Source organism: Chlorocebus sabaeus, chromosome 29 (genome assembly GCF_047675955.1).
Source record: "Chlorocebus sabaeus isolate Y175 chromosome 29, mChlSab1.0.hap1, whole genome shotgun sequence".
NCBI lineage: Eukaryota > Metazoa > Chordata > Mammalia > Primates > Cercopithecidae > Chlorocebus > Chlorocebus sabaeus.
In genome coordinates, this window is record NC_132932.1 from 17,413,812 (window position 1) to 17,437,428 (window position 23,617).

Genomic DNA, 23,617 nt, shown 5'->3' on the forward strand with positions numbered 1-23,617 from the left:
GATGGTTTTTAAAATGGGAGTTGCCCTACACATGCTCTTTTTTTTGCCTGCTGCCATCCATGTAAGATGTGACTTGCTTCTTGCCTTCCACCATGATTGTGAGGCCTCCCCAGCCATGTGGAACTGTAAGTCCAGTAAACCTCTTTCTTTTGTAAATTGCCTAGTCTTGGATATATCTTTTTCAGTAGCATGAAAATGGACTAATACAGGGCCCTTCATTTTATTTTTTGAGACGGAGTCTCGCTCTGTCGCCCAGGCTGGAGTGCAGTGGCGCCATCTCAGCTCACTGCAAGCTCTGGCTCCCAGGTTCATGCTGTTCTCCTGCCTCAGCCTCCCGAATAGCTGGGGCTACAGGCGCCCGCCACCACACCCGGGTAATTTTTTTGTATTTTTAGTAGAGACGGGGTTTCACTGTGTTAGCCAGGATGGTCTTGATCTCCTGACCTCGGGATCCGCTACCAGGCACTTCTTGACTAACCCAGCATTCCTACTAGGGATCCTGGTGTACAGTATTGACTTACAACAGTCCAACCTTTGGTATACTTTGAAATGCCTCTTCCCTCCTTCTCTCTTGCAATCGTAGCTAATAGAGCTTTAGGTCAGCTTCCTATGGAGTGTTTATGTGCTGTCTATGAATTATCTCATTTAATTATCAAAACAAGCAAAGTAGCTGTTTTAATGCCATTTTACAGATGAGGGAGTCAAGGCTGCAAACTATTAGGCATCTGACCTGAGGTCACACAGCTAGGGAATGGCAGAGCCAAGTTTCTAAGAGCAAATATCAGTCTGTTTTAACCTCTCCTGTGCTTGACCTGGGAGCTGCTCATAATCCTGAAAGACACAATCCTGAATGCCATTATCCCAAATGTCGAAATCCCAAAAGATCAAAATCTCAAGAACATAATTCAGAAAAAAAAATTATTTAAAAGGTATTTGTTTACGTATTAAAAAGTAGATATATTTGAGAAACATACAAAAACGTGATAGAACACTTCATAGGCCAGTTTTCACAATAAAATGGGCAATAACATTCACATTTTTGCAAGCATAAACACTTAGATATACTAACAGCAATTGCGCGGGTATAGCAGTTACAAGGAGGAGGACTGTGTTCATAAAGAAATAGATCAAAGGCCGGGCGTGGTGGCTCATGCCTGTAATCCCAGCACTTTGGGAGGCTGAGGCGGGCAGATCACTTGAGATCAGGAGTTTGAGACCAACCTGGTCAATACCGTGAAACCCCGTCTCTACTAAAAATACAAAAAAAAAAAAAGAAAAGAAAAAAAAAATTAACTGGGGCCGGGCGTAGTGGCTCAAGCCTGTAATCCCAGCACATTGGGAGGCCAAGACGGGCAGATCACGAGGTCAGGAGATCGAGACCATCCTGGCTAACACAGTGAAACCCCGTCTCTACTAAAAAATACAAAAAACTAGCCGGACGAGGTGGCAGGCGCCTGTAGTCCCAGCTACTCGGGAGGCTGAGGCAGGAGAATGGTGTGAACCCGTGAGGCGGAGCTTGCAGTGAGCTGAGATCCGGCCACTGCACTCCAGTCTGGGCGGCAGAGCGAGACTCCGTCTCAAAAAAAAAAAAAAATTAGCTGGGCTTGGTGGTGGGCACCTGTAATCCCAGCTACTCTGGAAGCTGAGACAGGTGAACTGCTTGAACATGGGAGGCAGAGGTTGCAGTGAGCCAAGATTGCACCACTGCACTCCAGCCTGGACAACAGAGCGAGACTGTCTCAAAAAAAAAAAAAAAAAGGAAAAAAAAAGAAATAGATCAAAAAGAGAAATGTATAAACACATACCACTACAGTTGGTAATTATGTGCACCCAGCTTTGTAAATATGGTCATCTGAAAGATCATGACGAGCAACCTAAGTCTTTTGATGAGATAGATAAAAAACCATGATGAATCACCACCACCTATGCAATCACCCAAAGAGCTGTGATCGCAAGAAAATTCATCTCTCACAAATGTAGGTGTACAAAAAGGATATCTCTTCATTAAGGAAGTTTCAACATTTTTAATGTATAGACACAATGCTTACAGCTAACCTTGTGATAATGCACTTTGGTAGAGTCAAATTTGCAAAAACTGCATTAGAACTTTCTAAATGTCCTATACAATTTATACCTCCAGTATTAGAAGTGATGTGGAGATGAAATATGTAGCATAGCAAATTGTAAAAAATAATGCTAAGAATTTAAAATAGTGAAAAAAAGAACTAGTAATAAATGTAAAAGAGGAGTGATAGCAGCAAGATGGTGAATTAGAGACACCTGGTGCTCATCCCCCTCACAAGAAAGGATCAAGGCAATGAATACAAAGGTAAGATTTGTCTGGAATGTCGAAGGGAGAGTGTTGGAATGCAGCAGGGGAGTGGAGACCGGAAGTCCAGGAGGGCAATGTGGAGTCACCTAGCTGCTGCAGCCCTATCTCCCTGCCTGGATCAGATCTGCCCAGAGTCAGGAGGAACCTCCCATTGTGTGGAAAAGGTAAGCAGAAGAACGCCACCAGCCCTCTTTGCCACCACGTACACTTACAGGCCTCACTACCCCACAGCCCTTGCAAGCCCAGTTTAGAGAGCTGAATACAAGGAATAAAACTTGAAATTAATAAAAAGAAAAGCACTCAAAATTATACAAATATATGGAAATTAAATGACATGCTCCTGAACGATCAGTGGGTAAAGGAAGACATTAAAAGAATGAAATTTAAGGGCAGGGTGCGGTGGCTCACCAGCCTGGCCAACATGGTGAAACCCCATTCCTACTAAAAATACAAAACATTAGCCAGGTACGGTAGCACATGCCTGTAATTCCAGCTACTGGGGAGGCTGAGGCGGGAGAATTGCTTGAACCTGGGAGGCAGAGGTTGCAGTGAGCAGAGATCGCGTCACTGCACTCCAGCCTGGGTGACAGAGCGAGACCCTGTCTCCAAAAAAAAAGAAAAGGAATGAAAGGACTGAAATCTTACTGTTACAGAAAACCACCCAATCATAACAATAAACAATGCGAGAGGAAGGAACATGGGATATATAAAACAACCAGAAAACAATAAATAAAATGAGAAGAGTAAGCCCTTATCTATCAATAATAACTTAACCCTGAATGTAAACAAAATATATTCTCAATTCAAAAGATAGAGACTGGCTGAATGGATAAAAAAGACAAGACCCAACTAGATGCTACCTACAACAAACTCACCTCACCTGTAAAGACACACATAGGTTGAAAGAAAAGGAATAAAAGATATTCCATGCAAATGAAAACCAAAAGCAAGCAAGAGTAGCTACACTTCTATCAAACAAAACAGATTTCAAGTCAAAAGCTGTAAAAAGAGACAAGAACATTATATAATAAAGGGATCAATTCAGCAACAGGCTATAATAGTTGTAAATATATATATACTGAACACCAGAACATCCAGATATATAAAGCAAATATTATTAGACTTGCAGGGAGAAACAGACATCAATACAATAACAGTTGAGGACTTCAGTACCCCACTGTCAGCATCGGACAGATAATCTAGATGGAAAATCAAATAAACATTGGATTTAAACTGTATCATAGGGACCAGGCATAGTGGCTTACATCTGTAATCCCAGCACTTTGGGAGGCTGAGTCAGGTGGATCTCTTTGAGTACAGGAGTTCAAGACCAGCCTGAGCAACATGGCAAAACCCCGTCTCTAGAAAAAAAACAAAAATTAACTTGGCATTGGTGGCTCACACCTGTAGTCCCAGCTACTTGGGAGGCTGAGGCTGGAGAATTGCTTGAGCTTGGGAGGCAGAGGTTGCAGTGAATGAGATCACTCCACTGCACTCCTATCTCAAATAAATAAATGAATAAATAATAAATAAAAACTGCACCATAGACCAAATGGATATAACAGACATTTATAGATCATTTCCCCCAACAACCGAAGAATACATATTTTTGTTTTGTTTTGAGATGGAGTCTCACTCTGACACCCAGGCTGGAGTGCAGTGATGTGATCTTGGCTCACTGCAATCTCCGCCTCCCCAGGTTCAAGTGATTCCTTTGTCAGCCTCCCCAGTAGCTGGGACTACAGGCACCCACCACCACACTTGGCCAATTTTTGTATTTTTAGTAGAGACAGGGTTTCACCATATTGGCCAGGCTGGTCTTGAACTCTTGATCTCGAGTGATCAGCCCACCTTGGCCTCCTAAAGTGTTGGGATTACAGGCATGAGCCACCGTGCCCAGCCACATGTTTTTTTGTCAGCACATAGAACAGTCTCCAGGATTGACCACGTTAGGACAGAAAACAAGTCTCAAAAATGTTTTAAAAATTGAATTTGTACCAGTGTCTTATCTGAATACAGGGAATAAAACTTGAAATTAATAAAAAGAAAAGCACTCAAAATTATACAAATATATGGAAATTAAATGACATGCTCCTGAATGATCAGTGGGTAAAGGAAGACATTAAGAATGAAATTTAAGGGTCAGGCATGGTGGCTCACCAGCCTGGCCAAGATGGTGAAACCGCGTCTCTACTAAAAATATAAAACATTAGCCGGGCACGGTAGCACATGCCTGTAATTCTAGCTACTGGTAAGGCTGAAGCAGGAGAATCGCTTGAACCTGGGAGGTGGAGGTTGCAGTGAGCCGAGATCGCGCCACTGCACTCCAGTGTAGGTGACAGAGTGAGACTCTGTCTCAAAAACAAAAACAAAAACAAAAAAACCCAAAAATTTAATTGGTGAGGTTGCCGAGACAAGGGAATCCTTATACCCTGCTGGTAGAAATAGAAGTTAGTCCAGCCACTGTGGAAAGCAGTTTGGAGATTTCTCAAAGAACTTAAATAACTATTATTTCGGTGCTGGGCACATGACTCAAGCCTGTAATCCCAGCACTTTGGGAGGCCGAGGCAGGCAGATCACCTGAGGTTGGGAGTTCAAGATCAGCCTGAGCAACATGGAGAATCCCCATCTCTACTAAAATAAACCACCTAATAATGCAACTCAAGGAACTAGAAAAGCAAGAACAAGCCAAACTCAAAGCTAGAGGAAAGAAATGATAAAGATCAGAGCAGAAATAAAGAAAATTGAGACTAAAGAAATAATACAGCTGGCCATGGTGGCTCAAGCCTGTAATCCTGGCACTTTGGGAGGCCAAGGCAGGCGGATCACCTGAGGTCACGAGTTTGAGACCAGCCTGGCCAAACATGGTGAAACCTCATCTCCACTAAAAATACAAAAATTAGGTGGGCGTGGTGGCAGGAGCCTGTAATTCTAGCTACTTGGGTGACTGAGGCAGGAGAACTGCTTGAACCCAGGGGGCGGAGGTTGCATTGAGCTGAGATTGTACCATTGCATTTTAGCCTGGGCGAAAGAGCAAGGCTTTGCCTCAAAAAAAAAAAAAAAAAAAAAAAAAAAAAAAGATAAAATACAAAAGACCAACAAAACAAAAAGTTGGTTTTATGGAAAGATAAAAAATGGACAAACTATTCGCTAGATGAAGGAAAAATGAGAGAAGATCGGAATAAAAACAGAAATGAAAAAGCAGATGTCATAATGGATGTTACAGAAATAAGGATCATTAGAGGCTAATATGAACAACTATATGTCAATAAATTAAAAAACATAGAGGAAAGGGATAATTTCCTGGACACATACAACCTAGCAAGATTAAACCAAGAAGAAATAGAAAACCTGAACAGACCAACAACAAGTAGTAAGATTGAGTCAGTAATAAAAAGTCTCTCAACAAAGAAAAATCCAGGACTGGATGATTTCACTTCTGAATTCTACTGAACCTTTAAAGAAGAATTAATAACAATTATTCTCAAATGACTCCAAACAATTCAAGTGGAGGGAATTTTTCATAACTCATTTAACAAGGCCAGCATAACCCTGATATCAAATTTAGATTATGTCACAACAAAAAAGGAGAACTACAGGCCCAAGTCCCTGATAAACATTGTTGCAAAAAATCCTCAATAAAATACTAGCAAACTGAATCCAACAACAAAAAAGATAATACAGCTAGGCATGGTGGCTCACACCTGTAATCCCAGCACTTTGGGAGGCCAAAGTGGGCAGATCACGAGGTCAGGAGATTGACAACATGGTGAAACCCCATCTCTACTAAAGTATAAAAAATTAGCTGGGCGTGGTGGTGTGTGCCTATAGTACCAGCTACTCAGGAGGCTGAGGCAGGGGAATCGCTGGAACCTGGGAGGTGAAGCTTGCAGTGAGTTGAGATCCTGCCACTGCACTCCAGCCTGGTGACAGAGCAAGACTCCGCCAAAAACAAACAAACAAAAAAACAAAAAGCCGTAGAGACTTTATAAGAAACTCCTCTTAGGCCGGGCGCGGTGTCTCACGCCTGTAATCCCAGCACTTTAGGAGGCCGAGGCGGGCGGATCACGAGGTCAGGAGATCGAGACCATCCTGGCTAACACTGTGAAACCCCGTCTCTACTAAAAAATACAAAAAATTAGCCAGGCGTGGTGGCGGGTGCCTGTAGTCCCAGCTACTCCGGAGGCTGAGGCAGGAGAATGACATAAACCCGGGAGGTGGAGCTTGCAGTGAGCCGAGATTGCGCCCCTGCACTCTAGCCTGGGAGACAGAGCGAGACTCCGTCTCAAAAAAAAAAAAAAAAAAAAAAAAAAAAAAATTAAAAAAAAAGAAACTCCTCTTAGAACTGATTAGGAATGGAGTAAAGTTGCAGAATACCAGATCAACATACAAAAATCAGTAGTGTTTCTATAAACAAATAATGAATTGCCTGAAAAAAATAAAGCAGTCCCATTAACAATAGCTACACATACGTGCAAAATACCTAGGAATTTAACCAATAAGGTGAAAGACCTCTACCAGGAAAACTAGAAAACACTAATGAAAGAAATTGAAGAGGATACAAACAAAATACGACATGTTTATGGATTGAAAGAATATTGTTAAAATGACCATATTAATCAAAGCAATCTAGAGATTCAATGCAGTCCCTATGAAAACACCAATGATATCCTTCACAGAAATAGAAAAAGAAATCCTAAAATTTGCATGAAACCACAAAGACCCTGTATTAGTCTGTTCTCACATTGCTATAAAGAACTACCTGAGACTAAGTAATTTATGAATAAAAGAGGTTTAATTGACTCACAGTTCCACAGGCTAAACAGGAAGCATGACTGGGAAGCCTCAGAAAACTTACAAGCATGGCAGTAGGCAAAGTGGAAGCAAGCACTTTCTTCCTGTGGTGGCAGGAGAGAGAGAGAGAGAGAGAGAGAGAGAAAGAGAGTGAGTGAGAGCAGAAGTGCCACACACTTTTAAACCATCAGATCTCATGAGAACGCACTACCATGAGAACAGCAAGGGGGAAATCCACCCCCATGATCTAATCACCTTCCTTAGGTCCCTTCCCTGACCCACGGGGATTACAATTTTGCATGAGATTTGGGTGGGGACACAGAGCCAAACTATATCAGACACCAAATAGACAAAAGAACAAAGGTGGAGGCATCATACTACCAGACTTCAAAATACACCACAAAGCTGTAGTAACTGAAACAGCATGGTACTGGCATAAAAACAGAAGCACAGACCAATAGAACAGAATAGAGAACCCAGTAATTAATCCACATATCTATAGCCAACTGATTTTTGACAAAGTCACTGAGAATACACATTAGAGAAAGGACAGCCTCTTCAATAAACGGTTAAATTTATTTATTATTAAATAAATTTACTTATTTCCTAAATAAAGTAGGAAAACTGAATATCCATATGAGGAAGGATAAAACCAGATCCCCTTCTCTTGCCCTATACACAAACAAACTCAAAATAGATCAAAGACCTAAAGGTAAGACCCAAAACTTTAACACAACTAGAGGGAAACATAAGGAAAATGCTTTAGGATATTGTTTGAGGAAAAGATTTTATTAACAAGAAGACTTCAAAAGCACTGGCAACAAAAGTAAAAATAAACAAATGGGATTATATCAAATGAAAAAGCATCTGCACAGCAAAGGAAACAATCAACAGAGTGAAAGGATATCCTGCAGAAGAATGGGAGTAAATATTTGCAAACCTTTCATCTGACAGGGGATTAATATTCAGTATATACAAGGAACTCAAACATCTCAATAGCAAAAAACCAATCTGACTAAAAAACGGGCAAATGATCTGAACAGACTGTTCTCAAAAGAAGACATACAAATGGTCAACAAATATATGAAAAAAAAAGCTGGGTGTGGTGGCTCATGCCTGTAATCCCAGCACTTTGGGAGGCTAAGGTGGGTGAATCACCTGAGGTTGGGAGTTTGAGACCAGCCTGACCAACATAGAGAATATGAGAATATCTACTAAAAATATGAGAATATCAACATAGAGAATATCTACTAAAAATACAAAATTAGCTGGGCATGGTGGCGCATGCCTGAAATCCCAGCTACTCGGGACGCTGAGACAGGAGAATTGCTTGAACGTGGGAGGCGGAGGTTGTGGTGAGCCAAGATCGCACCACTGCACTCCAGCCTGGGCAACAAGAGCAAAACTCCATCTCAAAAACAAAACAAAACAAACTATATATATACACACATACTATATATATATATAAACTATATATATATATGAAAAAATGCTTAACATCACCAATCATCAGGTTTATGTAAATCAAAACCATGATAAGGTATCATCTCACCCATTAGGATGACTATGATCAAAAAGACAAAAAATAACAAATGCTGGTGAGAATACTGAGAAAAGGGAATTCTTATACACTGTGGGTGGGAATGTAAACAAGTACAACCACTATGGAGAATAGTGTGGAGGTATCTCAAAAAACTATAAACAGACCTATTATATAGGGCTTGGCATGCTGGCTCATGCCTATAATCCCAGCACTTAGGGAGGCTGAGATTGGCGGATCCTCTGAGCTCAGGAGTTCAAGACCAGCCTGGGTGACATGATGAAGCCCTGTCTCTACCAAAAATACAAAAAGTAGCTAGGTGTGGTGGCAGGCATCTGTAATCCCAGCTACTTGGGACATTGAGGCAGGAGGATCACTTGAGCCCAGAAGGTGGAGGTTCCAGTGAGCCGAGATTGTGTCACTGCAGTGACAGGGCAAGACTCTGTCTCAAAAAAAAAAAAAAAAAAAAAAAAAGAACTATCATATATATGATCCAGTGATTTCACTACTGCACGTTTATCCAAAGGAAACGAAATTGGCATATAGAAGAGACACCTGCACCCTCACACTTATTGCAGTATTATTCACAATAGCCCAGATATGGAATCAACTTAGGTATCCAACAACAGATTAGTGGATAAAGAAAATGTGGTATATGTACATAGTGGAATACCACTCAATCATAAAAAAGAATGAATTCCTGTCATTTGTTGGCAATTTGGATAGAACTGGAAGGCATTATGTTAAATGAAGTAAGCTAGAAACAGAGTTAGATACTGCATATTCTCACTCATATGTGGAAGCTAAAATAAAAAAAAGTTGGTCTCCTAGAAATAAAAAGTAAAACAGAGGCTAGAAAGGGTCAGGGGAAAGGAGCGGTAGGGAGAGATTTGTTAAAGGATACAAAATCACAGCTAGATAGGAGGAATAAATTCTACTATTCCATATCACTGTAGAATGACTACAGCTAACAACAATATATCTTATATAGTTTCAAATAGCTAGAAGGAGAACTTGGAATGTTTTCAATGCAAAGATATGATAAATGTTTGAGATGATAGACATGCTAATTACCTTGATCTGATTACTATACAGTGTGTGTCTCACAGCATCACTATGTACCCTATAAATATGTACAATTATTATGTGCCAATTTAAAAAACCTTAAAAATAAAAAAATTTAGAAGAAAAAAGTGAAAAAATGAACAAAACAAACTAAGAAGAGAATTCAACATATGAAGGTGTATTGTAGGGATAGATTATGGGCAGTTGCATTGGTTGACTTTCACAATCATTGACTATATTTTGAAGTCTTATATCACAATGAAGAGTTGCTTTTTTTCTTTTAGGACATGGCTGTCCTTGGAGAATATGTTCATCTTTGTTTTCTTTCTTTCTTTTTTTTTTTTTCAGACCAATGATCTCTGAAATTTTTATTGAACTCCTGCTTCCCAAAAGGTACCCTGCTTCTGCTGGCTCAGTGCCTCAGAACTTTGGTGTCGTTGGTCTCAGACCCCACTTTGCCATCCACCAGCCTGCAGGTGGTGGTCTTTTGGATGGTTTGTTTGGAGTTGCTGCTGTCCAGGGCATCACCGAGAATTAAGTCCTCCCTGTCTTCCAGCAGGCAGGGGTAGGTGGTGATCTCAGTCTCCAGCTTGACCTTGATGATCATCAGGGTCTCGTACTCCTGGGCCTGGTGCTGCCCCTCTGTCTAGGTCTGTGCCAACTCTGACTCCAAGTGCAGCAGGACACCATTGAGCCTCTCCATCTGCATAGTGTAGCGAACCTCCACCACCCTCAGGCTGTTCTCCAAGCTGGCCTTCAGATATTGAGTCCAGGTCGATCTCTAAGGACTGAAGTGTATGTCTCGGCTCCATGAGCATCATCTTAACAGCTCCATGGACTGCTAAGATGACATTTAACATCTAAGCAGACTGAGTGGTGACCACTCTGGTGCCCTCCTCAATCTGCTGGGACTAGTACTTGTCCAGCTCCTCTCGGTTCTTCTGAGCCAGCTTGTCATACTGGGACTGGATGTCTGCCCTGATCTTGCTGATGTCCTGAGATCTGGGGGCATCTACCTCCATGATTAACCCACAGCTGGCAATCTGGGCTTGTAGGTCTTTTACTTCCTCCTCATGGTTCTTCTCCATGAAGAGCAGCTCCTCCTTGAGAGCCTTGATCTCTGTCTCTGGCTGCAGCCAAGTGACATAAACGAACTTGCAGATCTCATGGATGTCACTCTCCACAGACTGGCGCATGGCCAGCTCTGTCTCATACTTGGCTCTAAAGTCATCAGCAACAAGAAGGGCATTTTCAACATGAAAAATGATGCAGGCATTGTCCACAGAATTATCTGAGACCTTAGGTTCTTGATGGTCTTGAAGTAATGCCCCTAGTCTCTGACCTGGGGTCCCTTCTTCACCAGGTGTTTCCAGATTTTGCTCTTGAGCCTCTGATTCTTGGTCTGTAGTCTCCTCACTCTGTCCAGGTAGGAGACCAGGAAGTCATTCAGGACTTGCATGTTTCCTTTCTGCTCTGGTTGCCTCCCATTCCCGCCAGACCCTTGGCCATTCCTGCGTCCAGGTCCTTGGACTCTCAGCCTCCTTGGAAGCTGGTAGAGCAGGACATGAAGATCCAGGAGCATAACCCCCAGCACCTGCATAGACACTGGCCATGCTGCTCGTGAGCCAGACACTGTGGCTGGGTGACAGAGCCCAGGGACTAGTAGTTGGTGGAGAAGGTGGTGGAATGAGAGATGAAGCTCATGTTGTCTGGGGAGGAGAGAAAGGGAACAGGATTCAGGTTCTGTCCCCACCTTCATTTTCCAGGTAGCACTGCTCTTTTTGAAAATCTTCTGGCTCGATATACGCTGACATGAGCATTCCCTATTAAAATTTCCCGTCTTCTGTCTTCTGTGCCATGCTTCTATGTTTGTTGTTGTTTGTTTGTTTTTAGACAGAGTCTTGCTCTGTCGCCCAGGCTGAAGTGCAATGGCACAATTTTGGTTCACTGCAACCTCCTGGGCTCAAGCAATTCTCCTTCATCAGCCTCTCAAGTAGCGGGACTATGGGCACACGCCACCATGCCTGGCTAATTTTTGTGTTGTGTGTGTGTCTAGACAGGATTTTGCCATGTTGGCCAGGCTGGTCTCGAACTCCTGAGCTCAGGTGATCTGCCTGCCTCAGCCTCCCAAAGAATTGGGATTACAGGGGTGAGCCACTGTGCCTGGCCTTTACGTTGTTTTGGGTATGGAGAAATCCATTCTGCATGCCCCAATTTGGTGGAAACAATACTAGTGATTGAACAGCAGCATTGTTGCCTAAGTGTCTTATTATTCTACCAGGCACATAATTATTTTGCAACGATTCAGTAACTTCGTTAGCTTCTTCAGGTAAATAAGCCTTTAATTCATCGAACACTCTTGGAATGTCATCAGCTGGAAGGAACATCAATGTAGACAAATGATGCCTTTTTAAACTGAAGTTATTGTTTTTGCCACATTGCTTGGCCAGTCCACTCATCTGAATTTTCCACCAAATGCACTGGACTGAATAGAAAAAAACAAACTTTATTGGAAGGTTACCTTGTAACCTTGATCACACCTAATTCCAAATATGTCATTACAGTTTGGGTATTCAATTGAAATCCATTTTCTTCTGCATAGTTTATCAAATCTTCAAATAAACTTTTATAAATTGCACCACTTTTTTTAGTCATTAATACATAAACAAGTGGATAAGTTCTAGAGTTTTCAGACCCAATAGGGGCATGAATTGTATATAGCTGATTTTTTTAAAAAAAGAAGTGATAGTTTTGAAAGTCCCCTTTATTTGCCACAGTGAAGTATATGCAAGTTATTTTTTAGTATTAGAGTTAGTGATAAACATAAAAATTCTATATTCTTTGACAGTCAAACCCCTAATCAAGAATAGTTTGGCTGAGTGTAGTGGCTCATGCCTGTAATCCCAGCACTTTGGGAGGCCAAGGCAGGAGGACGGCTTGAGCCCAGGGGTTTGAGACCAGCCAGACCAGCCTGGGCAACATGGCAAAAACTCTTTCTCTACAAAAAATACAAAAATTAGCCAGGCGTGGTGGCACATACCTGTGGTCCTGGCTACTCAGGAGGCTGAGGTGGGAGGATCATTGGAGCCTGGGAAGTTGAGGCTGTAGGGAGCCATGATCATACCAGTGCACTCCAGCATAGGTGACAGAGTGAGACCCTGTCTCAAAAAAAAAAAAAAAAAAGGCCTAGCTCAGCATTTACTGTGTTTTGTAACATTGGAGAAACCTCAGTATCAGCAAGCATCTTTGGTTCAGAGGTTGCTGAGCTTGTTAGATTCTTTTTATTCCCTGATGAAGGGCATTTTTTGAAGGCAAGCACGGCACCCTGTGTGAAGGGGGAGAAGTCCTACATGATTGAATAATTTGGTAGAGGAGATTTCTTGCATTTTTTTTGCCACCAGTTTCACTTCTATCATCTTCAAAACGTTTGCTACATTTGCATTTGTAAAGTGGTTCTGGTCTACCAATGTTTTAAGTATATGCTATTCATTTGAAAGTCGGGTTATTGCCTGCCCATTGCAATTAAGTGCATTTCTATTTTCACAGAACCAAATTAAGTTCACAAATCCACCCTTTGTGAACTGAGAACCCACACACATCTCCTTGAACTGTGCTTCATTTCCAAATAAAGACAGTAGTTCCACCTAACATGATCCTGTGATAGTGATTTTCAGGATTTTAGACTTTATGGATTTTGATCTTTTAGGATTTCAACATTCAGGGTTTTGTCTTTCAGGATTATTATCCTAATCTGCCTGACACATCTTCTGATTAAACTAGAAGTTCTGAGGGGTGCCTTAGACCTCTTGGTGTCCCCATGACCTGGCTGAATGCCTAGCACAGAGTGGCATGCAATATTAGTGAAGGAGAAGTCTGCTGGGGAGGTGAGAGGCTGGGTGAATTTTGAAAAGGGATTCATCTCCAGCAGATGCTTGGGGCTGGGAGGAGAAACCACAGACCAGGAACATGTGTTCCCTTGGCAGATAGGCCTCTTGGGGTTGATCTGTTCCAGCGGGAGGCTAGGTTCTGAGATCCAATCACTGCCTCAGGCCCCAGTCCAAAGTCCCTGCCCTGATCAGTCAAGACCCACATCATTTGCTCTTCTGAAGGCCGGCCTTGAAAGTCTCGTTATCCTGGGAGAGTCTGATTTTCACCTGGCACTCCGGTCTCCAAAGATCCTAATAGTTTTTCTAGTTTCTACAGATGTTCTCAGCCCTAAGAATAGGATTCCTAGATGCATCCTTTATCACTTCTATCTGCATGACCTTGGGCAGATTCCTTCTGGATCTCAGGGTCCCATCTGCACTGCAGGATCCACTGTGCCTGCTCTGTACCTTTCCTTGCTCAGCAGCATGAGCCAGTGCATGCACTGCCTGTGTATTAGTCTGTTCTCCCATTGCTATAAAGAAAGACCTGAAACTGGGTAATTTTTAAAGAAAAGAGGTTTAATTGGCTCACGGGTCCATAGGCTGTACAGGAAACATGGCTGGGGAGGCCTCAGGAAACTTACAGTCATGACGGAAGGCGAAGGGGAAGCAAGGTACCTTCTACTCATGGTGGCAGGAGAGAGAGAGAGTGAACGGGGAAGTGCCACACACAGTTAAACCATCAGATATTATGAGAACTCACTATCATGAGAACTGCAAGGAGGAAATCTGCTCCCATGATCAGTCACCTCCCACCAGGCCCCACCTCCAACATTGGTGATTACAATTCCACATGAGATTTGGGTGGAGACAAAAACCCAAACCATATGGATCTGTAACCCCTAAGGCTCTACACCACTTCCTGAGGGCCTGCTTGCAGGGTGCCCTGCTGTCATCTATGTTAACTCATTTTATTCTCACAGCAATCCAGGCAGGTCCTCACTGTTAACTTTGTTTTTCTTCATTGAAATCTTATTTAATTTAATTTAATTTATTTATTTATTTTGAGATGGAGTCTTGCTTTGTCGCCCAGGCTGGAGTGCAGTGGCCAGATCTCAGCTCACTGCAAGCTCCGTTTCCTGGGTTTACGCCATTCTCCTGCCTCAGCCTCCGGAGTAGCTAGGACTACAGGCGCCCGCCACCTCGCCCGGCTAGTTTTTTTTTTTTGTATGTTTTAGTAGAGACGGGGTTTCACCATGTTAGCCAGTATGGTCTCGATCTCCTGACCTCGTGATCCACCTGTCTCGGCCTCCCAAAGTGCTGGGATTACAGGCTTGAGCCACCGCGCCCGGCTGAAATCTTATTTTAAATATATAGTAATTTAAACAATTCGCACTCACACCTGTAATCCCAACAAGTAGGGAGGCTGATGTGGGAGGATCGTTTGAGACCAGGAGTTTGAGACTAGCCTAGGCAACATAGTGAGACCCTGTTTTTAAAAAACAACAACAATAACAAAAAACAATTTTTTTTTTTTTAACCAGAAAAAAAAAATCAAAATTTTAAAGCTCCAAAAGGTACACTCTGAAAAAGTCTTCCTCTGGCCTGGCATGGTGGCTCATACCTGTAATCCTAGCACTTTGGGAGGTGGAGGCAGGTAGATCACTTGAGGCCAGGAGTTTAAGACCAGTCTGGCCAACATGGTGAAACCCAATCTCTACTAAAAATGCAAAAATTAGCTGGGTGTGGTGGTGGGTGCCTATAATCCCAGCTACTTAAGAGGCTGAGGCATGAGGATTGCTTGAACCCAGGAGGTGGTGGTTGCAGTGAGCCCAGATTGTGCCATTGCACTCCAGCCTGGGCAACAGGGTAAGACTCTGTCTCCAAAAATATAAAATAAAAAAATAAAAATAAATAAAAAAAAAATAAAATAATAAAAAGTCTTCCTCCTTCCCCCTTTCCTTCTTCAGCCACCCAATTTTTCTTCTTGGAAGGAACCCAAAAGTCCATTTTTTATTTATCTTTTCTGAGACATTTTATGTTTTATGCACACACAAGTAAATGTGTAAATGTTATGTCTCTCTGTCTCCTGCCTCCTTGATTGGTGGCTGTTATGTCTCTCTGTCTCCTGCCTCCTTGATTGGTGGCTGTTATGTCTCTCTGTCTCCTGCCTCCTTGATTGGTGGCATGCTATGCTTGTATTCTGCACCTTGCTTTTTTTTTAAATTAACAACATACCCCATCCCCGCTATTTTAAATGAGAGGATTCTGAGGTTCAGAGGGCTTATGTAGCCTAGTTGGTGAATGCAGGTCTCTTTGAATGCAAAGCCCGTGCCTCACTCTAAGCAGGGAGGCTCTGACTGCGAGGGAGTGTCAGCTGGCCTGGGCCCCCTGGATGTGCCCATTCAGGGCCTCTCCTCAATGAGCCCTGAGCAGTTCTGCTGCCGCATCTCCTGGTGCCAAGGGAACTGGGAAAGAACTAACCAATGGTCCGGCCTGGCAGAGGGTCCGAGGACCTGGAGAAAAAAGGGCTTTGTTCCACACCCCCTGAAGACTGGCAGTAGTTGGCCTGCCCAGCCATGCTGCCTTTCTCTGTACCCTCTATAAGAGCAAAAACATTTTCGCTTCCTGCCAAGACCTGATGGCAGCCTGGCGGGTCCTGTGGTGGCCCCTCCGAGGGCCGGCTCCCACGCCTCACTGCCTTTTGATGGCCTTGCTGGAGATGGGCAGCTGCAGTGGTCCCTGCCAAGGCCTCGGGACTGGCCTCCCTGAGAATGTGCATCTGCTCCCACGTCTGGATCTCACTGCTGCACTGGGAAGAAACTCTCCCTGCCTGTGCTCCGGGCCAACCAGCCTTATGGGGATTGGTGCAAAGGCTGGGGGCCCGGGAGAGGTGGCCAGCCTGAGCTAATGGGGAAGCATCATTGGTAGTTAAATATGTAGTTATGCTTTTCCCTACAAAAAGCCCTGTGACCTCTTCTTCCTCAGGCTCTCCTCTCTTCAAAAACAGCTCAGCCTGAAAGGTCTCCTGGGAGGCTGCAAGCAGCTTCCGGTGCTACGTGCTTGTGAGTGCTTGCTCCTGGGTCCAGGCCTGCTGGCTGGGCTGGAGGGGAATGCCGGGAGCCAGGAGCTGCCTAAAGCTCACAGCTCTAGTAGGGTTTCTCCTCAGAGGAGCCAGTGCCCCAAACCAGGATTTACTCTTTTTGCCCTCAGACCCCAAGCAAGGCGTCCAGCAGGTCTGTCCCTGAGCAAACAGCCAATGGGCAGTGTCTCTGTGCCTCATCCTCCCAAGTGTGAAATGGTCACAATAAGGAGATTTGTTTGCTTGGTTTTTTTCCAGGTGCTTCAAAACACTCTTTCATAATTGAGATTTTATTGGTTGTGTTGAGGCTCAGTACACAGACATTTCAGTTTGCACACAGTTCTTATATGTACTGAAAATCTAAAAAGCCATGTATTGTAATTCTTTTTAAAAGTTATTCCAGTGACTTTCCAGCTTAACATTTGGAGGCAAATTTTCCTTAAGAGGCTATCAAGTACCAGTATCTGCACATGTGGATAAGCTGTTACATACATCCCACCAATACACAACTGAACAGCAAATATACCACATAGTCAAATTTTCAATCTTTCACAGCACATTAACAAAGTTACTAGGAAAACAGGACTACCACGACCAAGGATGTTACAGAGTGCACACAATTCTCAGGGAGTGCCACAATCAAGTGGATTTCTTTAGCAAACAATTCTGCTAAAAAACAATATGGGTAGGCCTGGCGTTGTGTCTCACATCTGTAATCCCAGTACTTTGGGAGGCCGAGGAGGGCAGATCACTTTAGGTCAGGAGTTCGAGACCAGCCTAGCCAACATGGTAAAACCCTGTCTCTACAAAAATGCAAAAAATTAGCCGGGCATGATGGCAGATATCCTGTAATCCCAGTTACTTGGGAAGCTGAGGCAGGAGAATTGCTTGAACCCAGAAGGCGGAGGTTGCAGTGAGCCGAGATCATGCCATTACACTCCAGCCTGAGTGACAGAGTGAGACTCCATCTCAAAAAAAAAAAAAAAAAAAAAAAAAATTAACAACAACATGGGAATAGAAGTAATTTTAAATGCTCAGGACATTAAATGTAGGACTGTGACTCCATATTGCCATTTAGTATGCTTTGTATTATAGGATATAAAAACTAACCCCTCTGTCTATGGAATGTTAAGCTGACACCCAAGACAGTCAAAGCCTCCCATAATCCAATAGCCCACTCTATTTTCTGGTTGTACCAAAAAATAAACAAGCAGCAAATGGTTTCACCTTTTTTAAAAAAGCATTTACACTTAAAAAATGGGATTAGGTGTGATTCCCTCCTTCTTAAAAATGTTTCTGGCTAACTCTCTTTTCAGACTCAGCCCGCCTGCACCCAGGTGAAATAAACAGCCATGTTGCTCACACAAAGCCTGTTTGGTGGTCTCTTCACATGGACGGCATGACATTTTGGTGCTGTGACTCAGATCAGGGGACCTCCTTTGGGAGATCAATCCCCTGTCCTTCTGCTCTTTGCTCTGTGAGAAAGATCCACCTATGACCTCTGGTCCTCAGACCAATCAGCCCAAGGAACATCTCATCAATTTTAAATCAGGCAGGAATGTCAGGCCTCTGAGCCCAAGCCAAGCCATCGCATCCCCTGTGACTTGCACGTATACACCCAGATGGCCTGAAGTAACTGAAGAATCACAAAAGAAGTGCAAATGCCCTGCCTCGCCTTAACCGATGACATTCCACCACAAAAGAAGTGAAAATGGCCAGTTCTTGCCTAAAGCGATGATATTATCTTGTGAAATTCCTTTTCCTGGGTTCAAAAAGCTCCCCCACTGAGCACCTTGTGACCCCCCATTCCTGCCCACCAGAGAACAATCCCCCTTTGACTGTAATTTTCCTTTACCTACCCAAATCCTATAAAACAGCCCCACCCTTATATCCCTTGGCTGACTCTCTTTTTGGACTGAGCCCGCCTGCACCCAGGTGAAATAAACAGCCATGTTGCTCACAAAAAAAAAAAAAAAAAATGTTTCTAGGCCGGCCATGGTGGCTTACACCTGTAATCCCAGTACTTTGAGATGTCAAGGCAGGCATATCTCTTGAGCTCAGGAGTTTGAGACCAGCCTGGGCAACAAAGTGAGACTCTGTCTCTACAAAAAATACAAAAAAGTAGCCAGGCATTGTGGCATGCACCTGTGGTCCCAGCTACCCAGGAGGCTGAGGTGGGAGGATGGCTTGAGCCTGGGAGGCAGGGTGCAGTGAGCTGAAATGGCGCCACTGCACTCCAGTCTGGGCATCAGAGCCAGACCCTGTCTCAGAAAAAAACCACTATTATTTTGTAAACTTGCATTTACGAAATAGTTGATGAAAATGTTTATCTCAATGGTACAAAAAGGGAGACAGGGACCACTGATAAAACATGGTATGTGATTTAATCAGACTTGGCTTCTTTCTCTCCAGCTTCATCAGCTGGAGAGAAATCATTTTAGTTTCTCCATTTTCTGCAGGTAAATCTTCTTTAGTTTCCTAGTTAGCCACTTAGGCCTGTTTTCCCTTTGCTCCCCTTTCCCCTTTTGTTTGCACTTTTTTGTCCGAAGATTTATCCTTCTCTGCTGCCTTTTTCAGCTTTGTTTCCACTTTTGCAGGAGCAGGTTAGCTGACAACCACGCCAACCTCCTCCTGGGCTCTTCCTTGGAAGCTGCATCTGTGGAGCAGATCTTCCTCTTCCTCTTTGGCAGTGGGGAGGGTGCGTGCCCAGTGCTGCTGGCTGTGGAGGAGCTGGGCTGCCTCGCCGCTCACAATAAAAAGATTTGATGAAGGCAAGAGTGCCCTGATTAAGGGAGGAGACCACCCCTCATATTGTCTTATGCCCAATTTCTGCCTCCAAAGAAAGAAGAAGTAAAAACTAAAAGGGAGAAATGGAATCCACAGGCAGATAGCCCAGCACCATGCATTGGGCCTGGTAGTTAAAAATCAACCCCTGACTTGGCCGAGCGCAGTGGCTCATGCCTGTAATCTCAGCACTTTGGGAGGCCAAGGCTTGCAGATCATGAGGTCAGGGGTTCAAGACCAGCCTGACCAACATGGAGACACCCCGTCTCTACTAAAAATACAAAATTAGCCGGGGTGGTAGCACATGCCTGTAATCCCAGCTACTCGGGAGGCTGAAGCAGGAGAATTGCTTGAACCCTGGAGGCGGAGGTTGCGGTGAGCCGAGATTGCGCTATTGCACTCCAGCCTGGGCAACAAGAGTGAAACTCTATCTCAAAAAAAAAAAAAAAAAAAAAAAAAAAATCAGCCCCTGACCTAACTGCTTGTGTTATCTATAGATTCCAGACATTGTATGGACAAGCATTGTGAAAATCCTGTCCTGTTCCATTCTGATTATCGGTGCATGCAGCCCCCAGCCACTTACCCGCTGCTTGTTCAATCGACCACAACCCTTTCACGTGGACCCCCTTAGAGTTGTGAGCCCTTAAAAGGGATGGGAATTGCTCACTCAGGGAACTCGGGTTTTGGAGATGTGAGTCTGCTGATGCTCCCAGCTGAATAAAGCCCTTTCCCTTTCTACAACTTGGTGTCTGAGGGGTTCTTGTCTGCGGCTCGTCCTGCTACATGATGAAGCCGGGAGAGCAGCAGGCTGAAGCTGAGCCTCTGCTGGGAGAAGCTTTGCTGGAAGAGCAAAAATAGAGGGGCCTGTTGGTGGCAGGTGGGGAGAGGAGAGAGCTTTGCATTGGCTGGGGTCCACACTAAAGTGAAGGGAAGTTTATAAAGAAGTGAAGGAATAAATAAGGGCTACTCCAGAGGCAGAGCAGCCCCAAGGGCTACTGGTTGCCCATTTTTATGGTTATTTCTTGATTATATATGCTAAACAAGGGGTGGACTACTCATGTCTCCCCTTTTTAGACCATATAGGGTAACTTCCTGGCGTTGCCATGGCATTTGTAAAGTGTCGTGGCACTGGGGGGAGTGTAGACATGAGGATGACCAGAGGTCATGGTTGTGGCTATCTTGGTTTTGGTGGATTTTGGCCGGTTTCTTTACTGCAAACTGTTTTATCAGCAAGATCTTTATGACCTGTATCTTGCACTAATCTCCTGTCTCATCCTGTAACTTAGGATGCTTAACTGTCTGGAATGCAGCCTAGTAGGTTTCAGCCTCATTGTACCCAGCTCCTATTCAAGATGGAGTTGCTCCGGTTCAAATGCCTCTGACTCTGGGACGTGGGCCCCCAAATGTGGTACTGGGGGGACATGGCCCAGGGCATCTTCAGCATGGGCCTGTCCTGTGAGGGATGGCAAGGAGAGACATCAGTGTTTGGGATGTAGGTCCAGTACCCTGAGAATGGAGTGGCCTGACACAGGTCACAGCCCACTTGAAGCAGCTGCAGATGGCAGCCTTGTGGATGCGATTGCAGCCTGCAGTCTTTCCTAGAGCTACAGGGGCCAAGAGAAAAACGTTCTTTTTGCTCTCTGAAGGTTCACTGAGAATCACTGACAAAACGCAGACTAACAGGCCAAAAAGCATACAAACCTATTTGATCACAATTTTATGTAATGGAGGAAACTTCAGAATGAAGACCCCGAAGATACAGAGGAAGCTGTCCATTTTTATGCTTAGGTTCAGAAAAGTATGAGTGGTCATGTAGAACTGTGATTGGACAAAACTCTAATGCTAATAGGCCAAGTGGGGAAATACAGCAACGCCTGTCTGTACATTTTCTTCTTGGCCTCTCTGTGGAGCATTCCTGCCTTTTGGGTACAGGGCAAGACTCTCTGTGGAACGGGGATCTTGTGACCTACTATCGAACAAAGTAGGTTAGATAATTTCTTTTTCTTTCTTTCTTTCTTTTTTTCTTAAGACAGGGTCATTCTGTTGCCCACGCTGGAGTGCAGTGATATGATCCTGGCTCACTGCAGCTTTGACCTCCCAGACTCAGCTGATCCTTCTGCCCCAGCATCCCCAGTGGCTGGGACCACAGAGCATGCGCTACGGCACCTGGCTAAGTTTTAAATTTTCTGTAGAGGGGAGGTTTCGCCATATTGCCTAGGCTCATCTAGAACTACTGGGCTCAAACAATCCACCTGCCTCCACCTCACTAGGTGCTGGGATTATAGGCATGAGCCACTGCACCTGGCCTGATGATTTCTTTACAGCCATGTTTTACACAGAAAAAGGGAGGAAGTTAGAGTAATATTTTGGGGTTTGATGGCTGGCTTTGGGGAAAGGGGTTCTGGTTTCTAAGGACTGCCTTGGGGAAGAGAGACTCTAGTTTCTGTGGCTAGCCTTGGGGGCCAGAGGCAGGAGGCAGGAGAAGATCAGAGAGAAACTTTTGCTTCTGAGGCTGCTTTTGAGGCCTCCAATTTGGAGGAGCATCTTTTGAGCCCCAGTTGCAGCATAGGGGAAAATGGTCATAATACTTAGAGAGGGTTAGAAGAAGGCTGTGGGTCCCCGCGGGGAAGCTCAGGACAGCACTTGTGCAGGAGTTCTCTGGGAGGTACTGGAAAGCAAGCAGGGGACTGTCATCCCAGGAATGCAGGAAACAGGGTTCCGGTGCTAACTCAGAAGGGGGAGGGTGTTGGGACACCCTCCTGATCCTCCCTCCCAAACACATCCTTCAGGGAGTTCAAGCAGCAAGTGGCTACCCACATGCTTTTTCATGGAGAAAATAGAATTTTATCTGGTGTGGGGTTTTGAGAGTTCAGCTGACATCCCTGGCAGCTGAAAGGCATGAAATCTGCAGTCAGAAGGCCTTATGGAGAGACATTCGGAGTGTGCTGTGTGTGATTCAAGCAGTCTGACCTGTCTCTGAGAGCCACTGTGGTTTTTTTGAGATGGGCACTGGGCACTTGTGCTTTGTTAGTCCTGGATGAGCTTGTTTCCCCATGGGACTTGGGGCTTCTCCTGGTCACCTTCATGTTCCATTGGCATCCAACACAGGCTTGCCAGATAGGACATGCTCAGTATGAGGATGGAAAATTTAATAAACTATTTGAAAATTTCCAGAGCCATTTTGCAAATATGAATCAACTGCGGCTTATAAATAATTAGAGGGATCTGTCTGGTGTTCTGTAGGACACCCTACTTTTGTTCTTTCCCCTCCAACCCTAGTAGAAAAGAAATTTTTAGCATGATAATGAGGCAAAGTCAGGTTAGGAGAGGCCATGAAAAAAGGTTTGTCTGCCTGCAGATTCTCACCTTGGTGAATCTGAAAGACCCAAGACCCCTAGAGTAGGTAAGTCCCCATCTCTGCCCACTCCTCTAGGATGGAACCAGGAACGAGGTTCCAGGACCACACATGTCAGCTGTCACGGTGGTACCAGGTTTGCAGGGAGGGCAGAGAGGACAACAAAGGGAAAGAGAGGAATACCAGAGAGAAAAAGGGATGTCTGGATCTCTATCCAAGCCTGCCCTTATGGGAAAAATAAAAAGTAATGTTTTGCAGCACCCTATGAAATTGCTCATTGACTAAGATTTTGTTCCAGTTAAGGAATAATATCCGCAATACCTTCTTGAGTATTGTGATGAGGGGGTTAAGCAGCCAAGCATGTTGCTAATATTTTGAATGAACCCAGGAGATATCACCCCCTAAAATGCCACATTGTTATGCTGATTGCTTCAAACTGAAGGCATCTGGGAAAACAGTGGATACACAGAGGGGCTTTTCCTGAATTTCCCTTATCTGAGTAAAGGTAGATTCTCCAGAAGGAAGCCAATTGTCGTGAAAACCCTCCCTAGAAATTTGTATCCATCAGGAAGATTAACATGTCACAGGACTCAAACCTAGGAGAGATTAAAGTTGACCTTTCATCCACACAGTCTATTACCTATTCTTCTGAAGGCTCATCCTTTTTTTTTTTTCCATAACCATCTGTATGTAGGTGGCCTACATACCCCACTCCCCTCTCCTCTAGGTGGGTAAGGATGTTTCAGTCAATGACAGACCACATGTAAAATGGTGGCCCCATGAGAAAAAAAGGGAGCTG

The 23,617-nt window shown here is 44.1% G+C and overlaps 2 pseudogenes; both read right to left on the reverse strand.

The window, feature by feature from the left end:
- Positions 1-10,143: 10,143 nt before the first annotated feature.
- Positions 10,144-11,435, reverse strand: LOC103231143 (keratin, type I cytoskeletal 18-like; annotated as a pseudogene).
- A 7,627-nt stretch (positions 11,436-19,062) lies between these two features.
- On the reverse strand, positions 19,063-22,549 carry LOC119620311 (non-histone chromosomal protein HMG-14 pseudogene; annotated as a pseudogene).
- Between the last annotated feature and the right edge of the window lie 1,068 nt (positions 22,550-23,617).